A 15,670-nucleotide genomic window follows, 5' to 3' on the forward strand; every position below is an offset into this window, starting at 1 on the left:
TACACGCATTTTGTTTTAAATCGATTCAAAGGTGTACACACAAAAGGCTGCCAAAATGGACTTCAAGTTTTACAGTCGTTTTATATGATGTCACACCTGAATGGTCTGGTATGAGAGTCTGTCCTGTTGTCTTCTGCGCAGAGGTTAGTAGTAGCTCTACTATTTGTAGATATACTTAACCGACTCCATCAATGCAACTTTCTGTCATCACCTATATCATGGGCATGCATGCATTTTACAGCTGCATTCCAAACATGCACTGAAGCAAAAAATGATTGAAGAATTTTAACACAGATGAACTTGGTAAGTTGAAGTAAACATCAGACTAAATAATGAACTACCTTCTTACCCAATGGAAGCTCAGAAACAATATGCTGGATGACGCTAGTCTTTCAGCTGAGCGGGAAAGCTTGAGAAATAGCTGTCATAACAGCCAATAGCTGCGTGAAGCTGCGTGCTTTTTATAACATTTCTTTTCAAACCAAACTAGACACTAGTTCATATGATCAGTTGGTGGATGTACTGTCAATATAGTCATACAAGCCTGGAGACAAGATACAGAGAGTGTGAGTGAATCTTCTTTTTTTCTCTCTGTCTCTCTCTCACACTCTTTTTTCTGTTTCTTGCTTTCTCTCTCATGCTCGCTTTTTCTCTCTGTCTCTAGCTCTCACAATTTTCTCTCTCTTGCTCTCTCTTTTTTTCTCTCTCCCTTTCCTTCAAATGATGCTATAACTTGATGATCTTTCTACTAGCAGTTGTTTTGTTGTTCAGCTACTTTGACAAATGTTTTATTTCACTACTAATGTAGCAATGGCTTGTAGGATATCTCTATGAAGTTTTTTCACCTACGCTCTTGGGGTATACGAGGTCGCAGCAGTCAACAGCAAATCAAATAGAGATAACAGCATAGCTAACAGCAAGTGTCTCATTGTGCCTGAGAGGAGAGATAAAAACAGTTGATAGCTATAAGTAGTTTATAATCTTATGGGAAAAGCCTAGAGGACAGCTGCAAGGTAAGTAGAGGTACGTGTCAAAGAAACAAGTATGTTCGGATATGTACATGTGTCAGCCTTAACAAGGTAGACAACAGCTTGTAGGGTATCAGGATAGATATTCAAACAGATTTAGTCAAAGGTTCACTGCTACTACTTTACAAGAATTTGATTTCTGCAAGAATGCAATGTAGCAAAGGCGAAGTACCAAAATATCATTTTATTATACATTTAGTTTAGCTAAACCACTTTACTATTAGATCAGATAGGTCAGGTATCTAATAAGTCTAATTATAGGGTATCTAGGTTCAGATGGTCGTTCAACTGTTTCACCTCGTGTTAAAATCACTATCATTTGCATTTTTGAAGCGAACTGTTGCAACCTATACTACATATATGTCGCATATGTAGTATAGTTTGTATACTATATATAGATTATAAACTAATAATAAATAGAGTAGAGTAACATGATGATGTAACTAAAATGGTTTACATATCAACTTAAAAAGTAAATAAAGAGTACAGTACCTCAACCTCCTTTTCTTTCTACAGAATGGCTAATGTCTGACCACTGTCTGCGTTGAATTAGTCTGATTCAATACATCCACTCAGGAATTGTTTTTTATAGGAGACCATAAAGTATCATTCTAATAAGTTTAGTATACTTGTAAGTATACTGAAACTTTCGTTATTTAATGCTACAGGCGAAGTTTGAAAATGATAGTGAACTATTTACAAGCAATTTCCTGTACGTATCAAAGCTAACTTCAACAAACCAACAGGAGTGTTGACTGTAGTGACATTTGACTGCATTCCAATACGATATGTGTGCTTACATCCTGTTGAATAATCTATGGTATATACATAAAGATTCATCATGATATTTAATTATGAGATATTTATAAGTAATATTCAGTCGGTTTAAACTGCAGTTTTCATTAGTTGTGGTCATGTGACCATTTTTCCGGTGATGTTGTTTGACTAGTCACCACTAGAGGGGAACTAGCCGAGATGTGTGAGTTGATACTGAGCATTTCTTCACTGCTTTTGGCTATTAGAGTTTAGTTGGCGGAAGGCTTTAGCATTTTATGACAAAGCTGATTTCTCGCAATTTCCAAAATCTTTGCTCTCACATTCTCTCAATTACTGCAAAAGTGTTTCAATGTTCTTGGGTCTTACTAGCCTTCTGCATGGCTCCGTGTTATTTATATGCAATAGCACTCTATACTCTCTTGCTTTCACAGGATCCATTTTTTTTAATAATGTCGTGCAAAGATGTCTGGCTCACGGCACCTTGAAGTAAATCTGTGATATTTGTCCAAAAGGACTGAATGAATCGGGTTTTTACTAGAAAGTTTTGAGTCTGCTCTGTTTTTTGTTTTCTAATCAGCGCCTATACAACGTTCTTCACTTTAATAGGAACATGTTTGTTTTTGGTAGAACAGCTGTTGCCAACATTCAAGACTGAGTTATATAGTTCCATATAACTACGAGGTTTTAGCAGCTTTTTTATTTGTTTCATAACATACCACAAGATTTTCATAAAAATTTAGTTATATTTTTCTAATGCTGTTGATCCCAAAATATCATCTCAAAGATGAACAAGCTTGGGTAATGCAATAAAATTCTTCGACACGCGATAAAAAATCTTATTTTTTCATTATAATTTGACTCTTAATATGTTATCTAAAATTTTATGCGTCGAAGGCCTAAAAATTACTGTGTTAGTAAAGTTATAGTCCAGAAATTTTTTCAAAAAGCATTGAATGACTTGGTTATTCGCAGACTTAGTTTATAAGATGTGGGAGCTTATAAGACAGGGTAGACAACTACCAACACACTGAACATGGCACCTCCGGAGTTGACCGTAACAGCTGATCACATCCATATTTTTTGAGTGCTTGCACCAAAGCCTACTATTACTAGCTTACCAACTTCTACATGATGCAGTTTCCCACTTTAGAACAATTGAAAGAGGGTACTTCGACAGCAAATGCACGAGAAATGATCTCAGAATCATTGGCATCATGAATATTAATACACTCATTAATGTACATGTGTAACGGTCGACTCTCTTAGTAGCTGCCAAGACTCAACTTCTACAACTGTCTCTGTAGAATCCGGTAGTTGAAGTTGATCGCATCCCTTTTTGCAAAGTCAAAACTCGTCATTTAAAGGAGAACTTACGCCTTTGAAGCGAAACAAATGAAAATAATGTTTATATAAAGCTCAAACATCAAGCTTCAATTTGATGTAATTTTTGTTTTTGTATGCCTTATATGCTCAAGGCATTTTAATACATAATAATTTAAACTTTTCCAATGCAACTGAAAAAGGTTTGCACTGAAGTGCAAAGTTCTTTTTGGCACTACAACTGTAGAGGTTCATGAAGTCAAATACTAATAGTGAAAGTTCACTGATCTCTTCAACGATTTTCATTCGTGAAGTGGTGACACTCAGAGTGGTACACAATAGCTGGTGAAAGGACCTAAATTATTGACCTAGGTAAAAACAGCTGATAAGTGCAATGGTTACATATTAAGTCTCTCCGGATGTTATTTCCAAGTACCTTGAAACTAGGCCATTAGTCAACATTGCATAACTAACTGATAACGATTACACGAAGACAAGCAGGCGCTTGGCAAAAGTCCAATTTGTTGATAAGAAAGACAGAGCCAAAAAAACATAAACATGATGGGAACTTCTCTGTCAACATCTAATCTGTAGCGTCACAGAGTATAATAATAAGATAATATGAAAACAAATTGCTGATATTTTATTCTTTTTAGAAAGTACCAAAAACAGCTTTCAAATAGTTGACCAAAACGGTAAAATAAATGTTAATGATCTGATAAGCTTTATTCAGTGCTTTGCTTCCAAAGTGAAGGAAGTTGGACAACTGAATATTTTAAATATGTTTAAACTCTAGTGACAAAAGCTCGTCAAGAGTGGTTAAATTATAAAATAAAATTCAGTTGAAATCTTAACCTGCTAAACCATGTCTTCTTTGCCTCACCAGTCAGTGCTTTAAAAGGAGTGCAACTCCAGTAGAGTTGATACACTTTGTGAATATAGTTTCTGGACAAACAACTACATTTTAATTTAGAATAATTGTCTCAATAGATGTGTAATTGTTTGTGGGGCACTTTAGTTCAGTGGTTATTGGGCTGGTCAGTAGGTCGGTGGTTAGAGTCACTAAAGGACCAGTGATGGTGATAGGAAAGGCATCTAACCACAATTGATCTTGTGCTAGATCCCATGAGCAAATGGTTACAATAAATTCTACACCAGGAAGAAGATTATTTCTAATGGTGACCTCAAGCGGAAAATCTAAAAGAAAAAGGAGATAATGTAATTTTTTGACAAGCTGCCTGCACAAGTAATCACAGAAGCACAGATAATTATCATTACTACTATGAAAGTTGACTGACAACTTGGCTGGCTGAAGACGCCCTTGGTAGGCAGTGTATCGTTGCCATGCCACTTCTTTATATATGGTTTTTGTAAAAGTTTATTCATAATAAAACTAAAAAAGAAAACTCACAAAATTTTATTACCCCAAAATTTTAAGTCAAGGCTTTATGCAACTTGAAACAATAACTCCAAATGTTGTAGCCCTAGTTTCACTAAAAAAATTAAAAACAGCCAAATTTATTTGGTGAGGCACTGCAAAAGTGGGTATTATAGAGCTAAGGCAAATCAAAACCGAGCTAAATGAGATTTTAGATTAACAGACCAGAAGATGAACAATAAATATTGCAAAAAGTTGGTTAAATTTTTAAGTCTCATCCCCTTTGCGGCCAGATACCATAGCCTATTTATCTATACGCACAGTAATAGTAGGTTTTACTGTTTTTCTATGTCTATGTAGTATGAACTCGGTTTCTATTTTATTTGCAGGTTTAGAACAAAATAGAACTGACTGTTACAAGCATACAGGAGCCACTGCAAAGGTCTATGGAGGCCTTGAAAAAAGTCGATTCGTCTCCTGATCTCAGTAACCCCTTCGATTATGAGCGCCACCATTCTAGTATTGATATAATACTAGGAGATAACCCTCATGCCAACCTTCTCCATAAATACAAACATTCTGTTTACGTGGATTACGTGGATGTTGGTGTGAAACGCGGACACCACTACATGGAGAAAAGGATGAACGATTACAAAAAAGCCTTCTCTGACAACTGTATCGCTGAAGAGTTCGCTGTTGCTGGTCTTTCCCCCAAAGAGGTAACTATTTCAAAGAAGAGAAAAAGTGGACAATATATGACTGGCGTCTGGGAAGACATGAACAACAACTTGCTCAACTCTCTTCTAATACCAGTTTTTATAACAAATGCTCGAGCAGCAACTTCCAGCGCACAAGTTTTAAGCCGGTTGGTCACGGAGACGTCATACAAAGTGGGTTCTACTAGGCAGATAAAGGCAGCGGAGAGCAGTAAATGTATGATAAAGGTGTGCGATGAAGAAGGGATTTGTTACAAGCAGACAATTTCATTAGAGACATGAGATAGGGGTCAAGGGTCAACTCACATCTATGAACCTTGTTAATGCTTGGTTTGCAACATTATCTCAGGGAGCAAATGGTTCATGTTCTGCATATTCAGTTAGAAAACGATTTCATTCCTAAATTTTTGTTATTTTATTTCTGTAATTTTATTTTAAATTGTTTTGATTGTTTTTTGTTTTGTCTGATATTTGCCACTGAAACCAACTTTTCTGCTGTAATAATTATGGGTACATTGTCATTCTTTCTAATTGTTGCAATAAGCAGTCCTAAGAAGATGTTTAATGTTTGCTGCTCTTTTATCATATCACTCATTAGCACAGAGAGTCAGCAAAGTTTAATAATAGTACGATTTTCATTTTTTATTCAACTTCTAATATTATAAAAAACAGGAAAAGAAACATATAGAACCAGCTGGGTTTGTCAACATTTTTCTACAGTATGCACAACATGTTTATACCTCTACTTACTTGCAGTGTAAGTAATCAAAATCTATTTTTACCAGTATTTAAACATCTGACAGCGCAAATGGCAACCCAAGGACAAACTATATGTAGTTGATTAAGGCATAAGTAAAGCATGAAGACATTATTATGGTAGGAAGTAGTTAAAACCTGGGTGTCAAATGTCTTTGAAATATCCAGAGTGACTTTCAGCTTCTGTTGTGAGATGATAGAAAGCCATTCGACCAATAAGAAGTATGCATGGGCGCCTTTTCATGAGAACTGGTAAAAATGAGTATAATTTAAACAGGTGACAATGTTAATTTTAGAAAAAGGTAGGTGGTCTTTAGTAGATCAAATTATTCCCTATTCATTTTCCTCGCCAAACCACCAACGATTGATAAGGGCTTTGCATCCCCTTGTTTAGAATGAAACATACAAGGCTCAAAACAATAAAAAACAGACATAATTATTCGGAATATATAAGAAAATATGTTATTGGAAGGTCATTCTATGAAGTGTTTAAGGTTTTTACTCAGCATCAACATATAAAAACAACTCACTTTATGATCTTGACTTTTTCTGCTTCTTCTCTGCTATTATCTCTTCGAAACCTTGTTCCTTGTGGGTAAGTGAAATGTATTAATCGTTTTTAGGATTGATGAAATCACGATATTTAGTTTTGGTGTATAGAAGGGATGCAAATCGGATTCACTTAAGCAAGTTGTTGCGATGACACATGTACTTTCTTTCTTTCATGATTGATTCTTTTATCCTTGCAAGAAGCAGATCGCACCCCTAATCGAAAAACCTTGTATCATAGACTTTGGTCCTCTGAAACTAAACTGGGCGAGGACCTGCGCACGGACTCTCATCCAAGAAACAAACATATAAACAATGATGTTGCAGCCTATGCAAGCATGGGCAAATTAAACTTGTTTCAACTTTTATACCTTTTTGTTCATTACTTCCTGCAGCTGGTAGTACTAGACATGACCAACAATTGTAGAGACACCATTTGTGAGTTAGTTTCGTCTCTCTTTCCACAACTTCATGTATATTCACAGAAAACAAGCAAAATTTACATAATTGATTGTTTATGTCTGTCTAGTCTATTGTGTTGCAATATGAAGTATATATTGGAGAAAGTTTTACTCCAGCTGTAAGATTACTTACAATGATTGATTCTTATTCAAGGTGTGACAACTCTTATCAATCCTATATTTTCAACGTATACATAGCTGCTGGAAGATAAGTATTCAATCACTGAATGCTGAAAACAACCAAAATAATAATTGCAAGTTAAGAAAAAGTACTTAGCTACATTGAGCTGCTTAGAAATTATTTTACCATGCTTAATAAAATTCAATATATTTTTTTAATTGCTAAAAGTTTTCGCTTTAATAAAGCAAGTCTTACTAGGTCTATATGGGCAATGACTTGTTATTCCCAGCTAATAGCAAGTTATGATGCCTTTTTAAAATCTAAACCCTTATAAATTTACAATAAGAATGCCACATTATGTATAAAAATGTGTATTATAAACACATACATAAGTATGATATACAAGGTAATATATGAAAAACACCATAGTCACATACATGTAGAGACACATACATAAAGAGCCACTTACATGGAGAGTCATATAGGTAGAGAGTCACAGACATAGAGAGTCACATACATGGAGAGTCATGGATGTAAGACAATCACTCATATCTCAAGCGGTTATAGCAAATATACAATATAATTTGCCAAAGTTTTAAGTGAGTTATCAAAATTTCTTTACAGGTGAAAGTATGAACATGGTATCGATGAGGATATGTAGTAGAAGTTGTTTTCTCACGCTTACACGCATTCTACTGCATCTGGTTGTGCTGACTGGTCAGGACACGCCTCCTCAATAGCCCGAGATCCATTAGAAGAAGGTAAACTACATGAGTTTTCTTGCCACTTTCCTCTAGAAACAACAGATGCTGTAATGCAAGGTGTGCTACTGAACAGCCACATGTTATCAAATAATAGCCAACCAAACTACATAACCAAAGCCAATCGTGAAAACATTTATGTGTATCAATCTGTGCATCACATGGTCATCTCATGCATGTAGTTTACAGATGTGCAATGTACCACCATTTAATATAATATGACACAACCTGACGAGGTTTAATACTATATAGCATAATATAAGGTGATCTAATATAACATGTACTAATCTATATATATATATATATATATATATATATATATATATATATATATATATAAATTTCAGTGTTTGTTGGTCTTTTGTTTATCTGTCGGCTCTATGTCCAGCTCTAGCGATTAAGTTTTAGGAATAAAAAATCCGGCAGAGGATGTGATTTTTAGGTCTGCAGGCAGCGAGCTTACTTATTAGGCTATGCTTTCTACTGAGCATAACCATTAATAATATTGAAGATATTCCTTGCATTGCATTAACGACATTGCGTCACAAGTAACAATTACCAGCTCGCCTCACGGTCTCACTTGTTAAACGCTCAGCGTTGCATGGGTATTAAAATTAGCTTATAAACAGTCACAGGTAATGCAGTAGGTAAGGTAATGTAGGCAAGGTAATGTTCGTAAGCAATTTTTATATTACCTTTGCGAGGCAGGGCGTGCAGTTTAGTATAATATAAAGTAATATTTATTATTGTAAGACCCGTATCCACCCGTCTGACCAAGCCTTGCTTAGAGCATTAGGAAAAATTATATCACACAGAAAATAAGTTCGGATATTCAGCTTGGTAGACCGAGGCACTAACCAATGCACCACTCAGCCACCTTAGCATATCTTGGAATAATTATGCACATAATTATTACACATGAGGATCTGTTTTGGCACACAGACTGTAAGCGTGCTAGTATAGTGATATACTAGCACGTTGGTATATTGTGATATAGTACAACATAATATATAATATTAGAAATTCCACTGTCATACAGCCCACGACCAATGTGATATTGGGAAAAGAAAGGGTACTGATGGTTGAGAAATGCAATATTAGCAGTCAAATGGCAATGCAGTGCAATAGGATAACTGCAATGGTAGCTGTAATTACTGGGTGTGGGTGTTATTATATACAACAAACAGCAATAATGAAAGGAAAAGATTATATGTTTATATCTCTCCCCCTACAATAGGAGAAATGCAATATTGGCCAATATTAGAAGTAATATGCACTGATATTATTAGAATAACCAATATTATTAATATAGTAATAATATAAAACCAATGCACAATTTTCTTTACATTTCTAAACGTCATAGCTAACAATATCACGAAGTTGTGATATTTATATAGATTTTTAGAAAATCTATTTAAAAAAGTGTTAGGTCATGACAAACAGCAATAATGAAATGAAAAGATTATATGTTTATATCTCTCCCCTGCAATAAAAGAAATGCGATATTAGAAGTAAAATGCACAGATATTATTAGAATAACCAATATTATTAATATAGTAATACAGCAATAATAGAAAACCAATGCACAATTTTGTTTACATTTCAAAACGTCATAGCTTGCAATATCAAGAAGTATCAAGAAGAATATCCAAACTTAGTAATACAGTAATAATAGAAAACCAATGCACAATTTTGTTTACATTTCAAACTGTCATAACTAACAATATCAAGAAGTATCAACAAGAATATCCAAACTTATAATTAAATATTGTAATAATCTCATAAGAATCGTTAGAAAAAATATCATCGTCATCTCCTTTACTTTCACTGCTTTGGACATCAGTTAGAATACCGAAGTATTTAAAAGTTTCCAAAATGTCAGTTACTTTGAAATCGGCAAAAAAGAAACGATTTCTGTACTTCAACGTTATTACAGAAACCGTCGCCAATTCGACAATGCTATAGACTGTTGAAATGTGCGTGTTAGTTTTTCGTGAAATGCGCACGACTTAATTGTTCTCTTTTCTGTCGCTCGGCGTTTCGTTTGCCAGTCTTAATGTTGATAAAAGTAAGGCTTGGCCAGTTTTAATAACGATTTCGGCCAAATTAATCAGTCTATTTGTGTATAATCCGATCAGATGGGTAAGGTTTAGGAATATGTCAACAATTTTCAAAGACTTGGTAACATATTCAAATAGACTTGTATGTGTTTTGTATCGTTATTATACTTTAACGACTCTACACAAAAATGGTTAAATTTGTTGATGAGATTTCGATACAAGGGTTTGCGAGGGTTGATGAATAATTTTCGTAAGTTGTGTGCACATGCATTTATCATAAAAACTCTCAAACATTCGCTCCGCTCATTTGTTTGTAGGATAATCGAGAATAATCTAATATTAAAATGGTATATTAAATTATGATATATTTCAAAAAGATACTTGTCAGATTGTTAAATTAGTTATGAGTTGTAATAAAATCTTTCAATATGAGAATATGATAATGAGAAATATCATCGAATCATTCTTCTAAACAGGACATTTACCTATGCATGTTGTTAGCATCTTCAACAGTTTCCGGAAGGTCATGACCTCGTGTTTCTGGTAAAGTTAATGAGAGAAGGCCACTTCCAGCTACGCAAATCCCAATTATCGCCGCAGGTACGACGATACTATAATCCTCATGTACGTACATACCCTGCAATGGTATTCATTAGGGCTACATGTACAAAAATTTCAGCATATTCTAGACATCCTTTTAAGTATTATTTTCAGTCAAAATGATTACTGCAAAGTTTCTATGGAGTAGAAGATACATTCATCCAAACTTAGAATACTTTCAGATTATTTCTGTGTACCCTAGAGAAGGATTTGTGGAAAATGTCAAATAATATCTACTGTGGGACGGAGTACACCTTAAGCATTGTTTTTGGTTTTATGCAACCCAATAAACTGGGAGTTGTCCACTATTTACTGCTTTCAACATTATGTGACCCACACAGTAATTGATTTATTGATCACCCGGCAACAAATCAAATAAAACGCTTTAACGTACGTCTGAGCACATTTGTAGTAAGACAGGAAGTTGCTTATTATAGCTTAAAAATATTTAAATTTTTATAAAGATTGTGAGCTACAACTTTTAATAATAATACATTTATTAATAATAACGCATGAATTTATGTATTATCAATAGACTCTAACTCACTCAATTGTTTTGTTCGAGCATCTCCTTCAGAGCACAAATATCATAATTCTCCTATAGTTGTTAGAGATGGACTCTCACAAAGTTTCAGTATATTTTAGCAGAAAGTATTTCTATCGGGCGCAATTGTTCTTGATGTTTGAGGTGATTTGACTGCCAGAGTATTTCAAGATTAAAATCGACAAGACTTAATCGTGGTTTAAATTCTCAGAAGCAAAATACATACGAAATGACGTCACTAGTTGTTATCATTCGGTAGTTGATATCGGCTATTGCATTCAAGTTGTAGTGTTATAAGTCTCTATTCTGTCTTTCTCTCCCAACTGTAAATGTCAGATTTGCTCTTTTGCTTGATCTGAGCATTTTTACTGCGATCGAGTTTTGTCAATTTTAAATCTTTAAAGATCCTGGCAGTCAGATCACCTCAAACATCAAAAACAATCCCAAATTATAAAAAATATCGATATTTTCTGAAAAAATCTCTTAAAATTTTATGCAAGTTCATCTATGAGGGTGTGTAACCTGAATCTAAAACAGTCGGTTACTATCTATCCAATCCAATAGCAGTCTGTGTACGATTCATATAGACTGAGATCATGCATCAGAATACTTAGCAAAGGTTCATTTGGGCTTACCAAATCTGATATGAAGGGAGCTATCATCGAACCGATTCTAGCCATTAGAGAACAGAGGCCAATCAAGCTGGTTCTCATGCTAGTAGGAAATAGTTCTGCCGACCAAATATAAATGATAGTGAACCCCATGGTCATGCCAAACTTTCCAATTATACTCAGAGCAACCATATAATGATTCGCTAGGCTTTTGGATGCATCTGTCAAAAACATGTTCTGTTGTAGATTGATATTTTATAATCAAGCAAAAAAGGAAAATAACTTACAAACAAAGTGTATATAGCTACTTGACTAATTAATAAAATTAACTAATTTACATAAGTTACCAGTTGCTTGCAGTATTAAAAATATTCTTATAGTTATTTGTAATGCATGCAGTTAAAGGTGTGATCACATCAAAGTTTAGCCAATTTTTGTCAGAAAGTACAGATTTGTTTCTGTCATTAATTTGAGATATTGTCTGTTTTCTGGGTGACCAGTTAAGAAAAGTTACAAAAGGCTACAAAAGTTGATTGCAGAAGTGCCCAGACCTCTCTCAAAATGACGTCAAATGTCATGATTCATGTTTTTCCCTCTCGTTGTTGGCATCAGCTAATGCGTTCAAACTGCGTTTTTTTTCATTTTGTATTTGTTCATGACTTTAGGAATAAAACTTCAAATATAGCCTCAGATACGTTGCTGTAGATACGTTGCTGTAGATACGTTGCTGTAGATACGTTGCTGTAGATGTCTTAAATAATTTAAAAGCTGGCTAAAACTTGTCTCAATGTTTTTTTTTAAATGCTGTGAAACATATGAGTGACCCACGCTGGTGAGACCAAACATTTATCACTTATAAACAGAAAGCGCATTGACATCATTTTTGGGTACGTCTTTTTTTCTCAACGTTTTAACTGCAATCAAGTTTTGACGATTTTAATCTTGAAACATCCTGGCAGTCAGGCCATTTCAAGCACGAAACAAAATTTCAAATGATAGAAACATAGCGATACTTTTTGATAAAAATCTAATAAACTTGGATATGATCATAATATTTATCTCTAAGATATAACTGCGATACATTTCTGTGCAAAGAAACGATGCATGTACAAGTGAGTAAGCAAATACAAGAAACAATGAATAATCAAATATATGGGGGAAGAATTTAAAAAGTCACTGAACAGAAACACAGAAGGCTTAAAAAGTTACAAACTAAAAAAATTATGTTAAAAATGTCATCTGCTTACTTTTAGTAAACTTGTCAACAAGTATAGTTCCAAGGCAAGCCAACCCACCCACGATCATACCAAACACATGTGGTCCTTTCCTGCCGAGCTTGCTGATAGAGAAACAGGCTGTGTAGGCAACGAATTCAACAAAACCACTCATTAGAAAGTTAAGATAGATGTCTCCCTGAAGGCTGCCACTATGCAGCGTAAGTTCATAGTAGCCCATAGATACAGCGAACCTGTAGCATACATGTTTAGTAACAACGCATTAATTGAATTCTGATGAACTCGTATCGTATCTCCTCTTCTACAAATTTGTGATTCCTTCTAGTTTAGCTATTCTGTTTTAATTTCATTCATTTCAATTATTGAGCTTGTAGAAATATGAATAACTAACTACATGTACTAACCAATTTAGAAATATTACCAGCGTTCGCCAAAGAAGGGTGCGAGCATTACATAGAGCCGTAAAGCTAGAAGCAGATACGACCGTCTCTTGTTGTAGTTTGAAGTTTGAAGACAGGATGACTCCATTGACTTTTGCTGCTTTAGCCAAAATTCTTTCTGCTTCATCCAAACGGTTTCTATTTACTAACCAACGAGCTGACTCTGGCAGCAGCCTAACAATCATGACAAATATTGCATCAACAGTATTCTAAGTACCGATTCGTTGTAAAAAAACATCTGAAGAAATTGATGAGAGTCAAATATAGACTGTTCTAGTTCAAACACAATATTGCTCGTTGGTTGATATAATGATTTTAATGTCAAGGATGTTACCAACACACGCTGCACCTACGCGCGGATAACTTTGCGTTTTGCATCTGGAGGTTTATCAAAGGGTGATAGAAATTCAATTTTAAACATGGCACAGCAGCAGCAATTGTACGTGATCTGTCTGAACTCTGTTATATGCACTGGTACGCGAGCAGTGAACAGTCTCATATCTCGTGAGCGATCATCATGTGTAATCACTATATCCATAATTATTTTTCCACACGGTAAGCAGACTGAGTGGAGTAGTGCTAGTGTGCTTGCCTTTGGATCTGAAGTCCTGGGTTTGATTCTTGTCCAAGGCAATTTTTTTTCCTAACGCTTTTAGCCTAGCTTCGGGCTTTTTCTCATTCTAATAAAGTGGTTTTTGATGGACTGACACGGATCTTATTATAGTAAAAATTAGCCGAAGAGTCAACAATGAATTGACAGATCATCCCAAGGCTAAAATGTAAAACAACGTAATTTTAAAGTAATGCCACCTCATGACAGCTTACTAAAACTCTTTGCATACATGCTGGTTCGAATCAAACTATAAATAGATGGTTTCTGGCTGACAACTTTTTTGCGGTTATCCTAACTTCTTCAAGAAATTGATTTTCTCCGCCAAAAAATACTGAGTCAAGGAAGCTTTCACGAGCAAGTTAATGAATGTGGTTTTGGGTAGTTTGAAAGGCATGTCTGATAAAACAGAAGAGGCAACACCAGTACATACATGCTACGATAAGTTTAAAGATCCGCTGAAAGATTGACTGAAGGATACATCAATGTTATGCTAAACAAAATGTGGCCAAGTGAAGACTACAAAATAAGATAAATCAATAAATGGAAAAAATAATATACAATAGACGCCCCTACAACGTAAGTAAATTGTTTCGAGAACATCTACGTTGTAGGGATTTTACTTTACATACTTACAAGAAGCATAAAATTTATGTAAGTAGCTTAATTCACTCTAAGATTTTTGCAAACTCATTAATCTTTTTTTTTCAGTGTGAAAAAACTAAACTTTACTTATTAATTTAATGACTCTACAGTAACTGTGGTATTATTGGCATCAACAATTTTCGCACTTTTCTTTACAATATTTTTATGTTAAGTTAAAAATTTTCTACTTTTTTCTCTCCACAGCAACATCTATGCTGCAAAGAAAAGAGAAAAAAATATTTTATTTATCTAAAATAAAGTAAAAATGTATATTATGTTGTATGTACCCATATACCCCTATACATCGTTTCTCATCCAGGGCAGCAAAATAGAAAACGATAATTTCATGGTAACCATGGTTACCTATGGAACTTCGTTATCCAAATCGAGTTTGAAAACTTGCACCAATTTGATGCTTCATGTTATATAAAAAGATTTATGCAATACAGAGCAAAATCATAAAATCCTTATGCTCAGTGGAATTTTCTTGTAAAGAGATTTACGTTTTATGGACGTCCACCTTAAATAAATAAAGTAATATATACATTTATATGGTTGGAAGATAAGATGAAGCGTGCTGAACTGCTGGTTGAAAAGCATGTTAAAGGATGGTCAGGCCTTAATTCATGTTCACCACAAAAATCTAACTCTTCAAGATTTAATTTAAAATGTAGCGAGTATTTGACTCGGCACCAAAAGTAAGTTTCATTTGTTTTCAAACATTACAGCTTTGTAAATTAAAATAGAAATGAGTTGAAAAGAAGAAAGGAAGTGTAGAAAGTATATTATAATGCAAACTTAAACTAAAATAGTTTTTGAAAATTTGCTTAATCAAATTTAATACCTGCAAAGTCATTTCTGTCACATTTTTTTTACTTTCAACATTTGCTTTTTCATTCGGGTGTCTGTAAGTCGAACTAACAGTAAAATTAGTTTTAATTGTTGTCACTCTGTTAAATTAGTATTTTGAGATTTATTTTTAGACAATATACTTTTAATACTATGCACAGGTCTCTGTAGCATTTTTAAAATTTATCGTAAGATTCCGGCTGCAGAAC

At 34.3% G+C, this 15,670-nt stretch overlaps 1 long non-coding RNA gene across 1 annotated transcript; it reads left to right on the plus strand.

Annotated features, from left to right (window-relative positions):
• The first annotated feature begins 450 nt into the window (after positions 1-450).
• Positions 451-5,825, plus strand: LOC137387857 (uncharacterized). Its single transcript, XR_010977960.1, has 3 exons — positions 451-566; positions 822-1,013; positions 4,893-5,825. It is a non-coding gene; the product is annotated as an uncharacterized lncRNA (long non-coding RNA).
• Positions 5,826-15,670: the final 9,845 nt, after the last annotated feature.

This window comes from Watersipora subatra, chromosome 2 (genome assembly GCF_963576615.1).
Source record: "Watersipora subatra chromosome 2, tzWatSuba1.1, whole genome shotgun sequence".
Lineage (NCBI taxonomy): Eukaryota > Metazoa > Bryozoa > Gymnolaemata > Cheilostomatida > Watersiporidae > Watersipora > Watersipora subatra.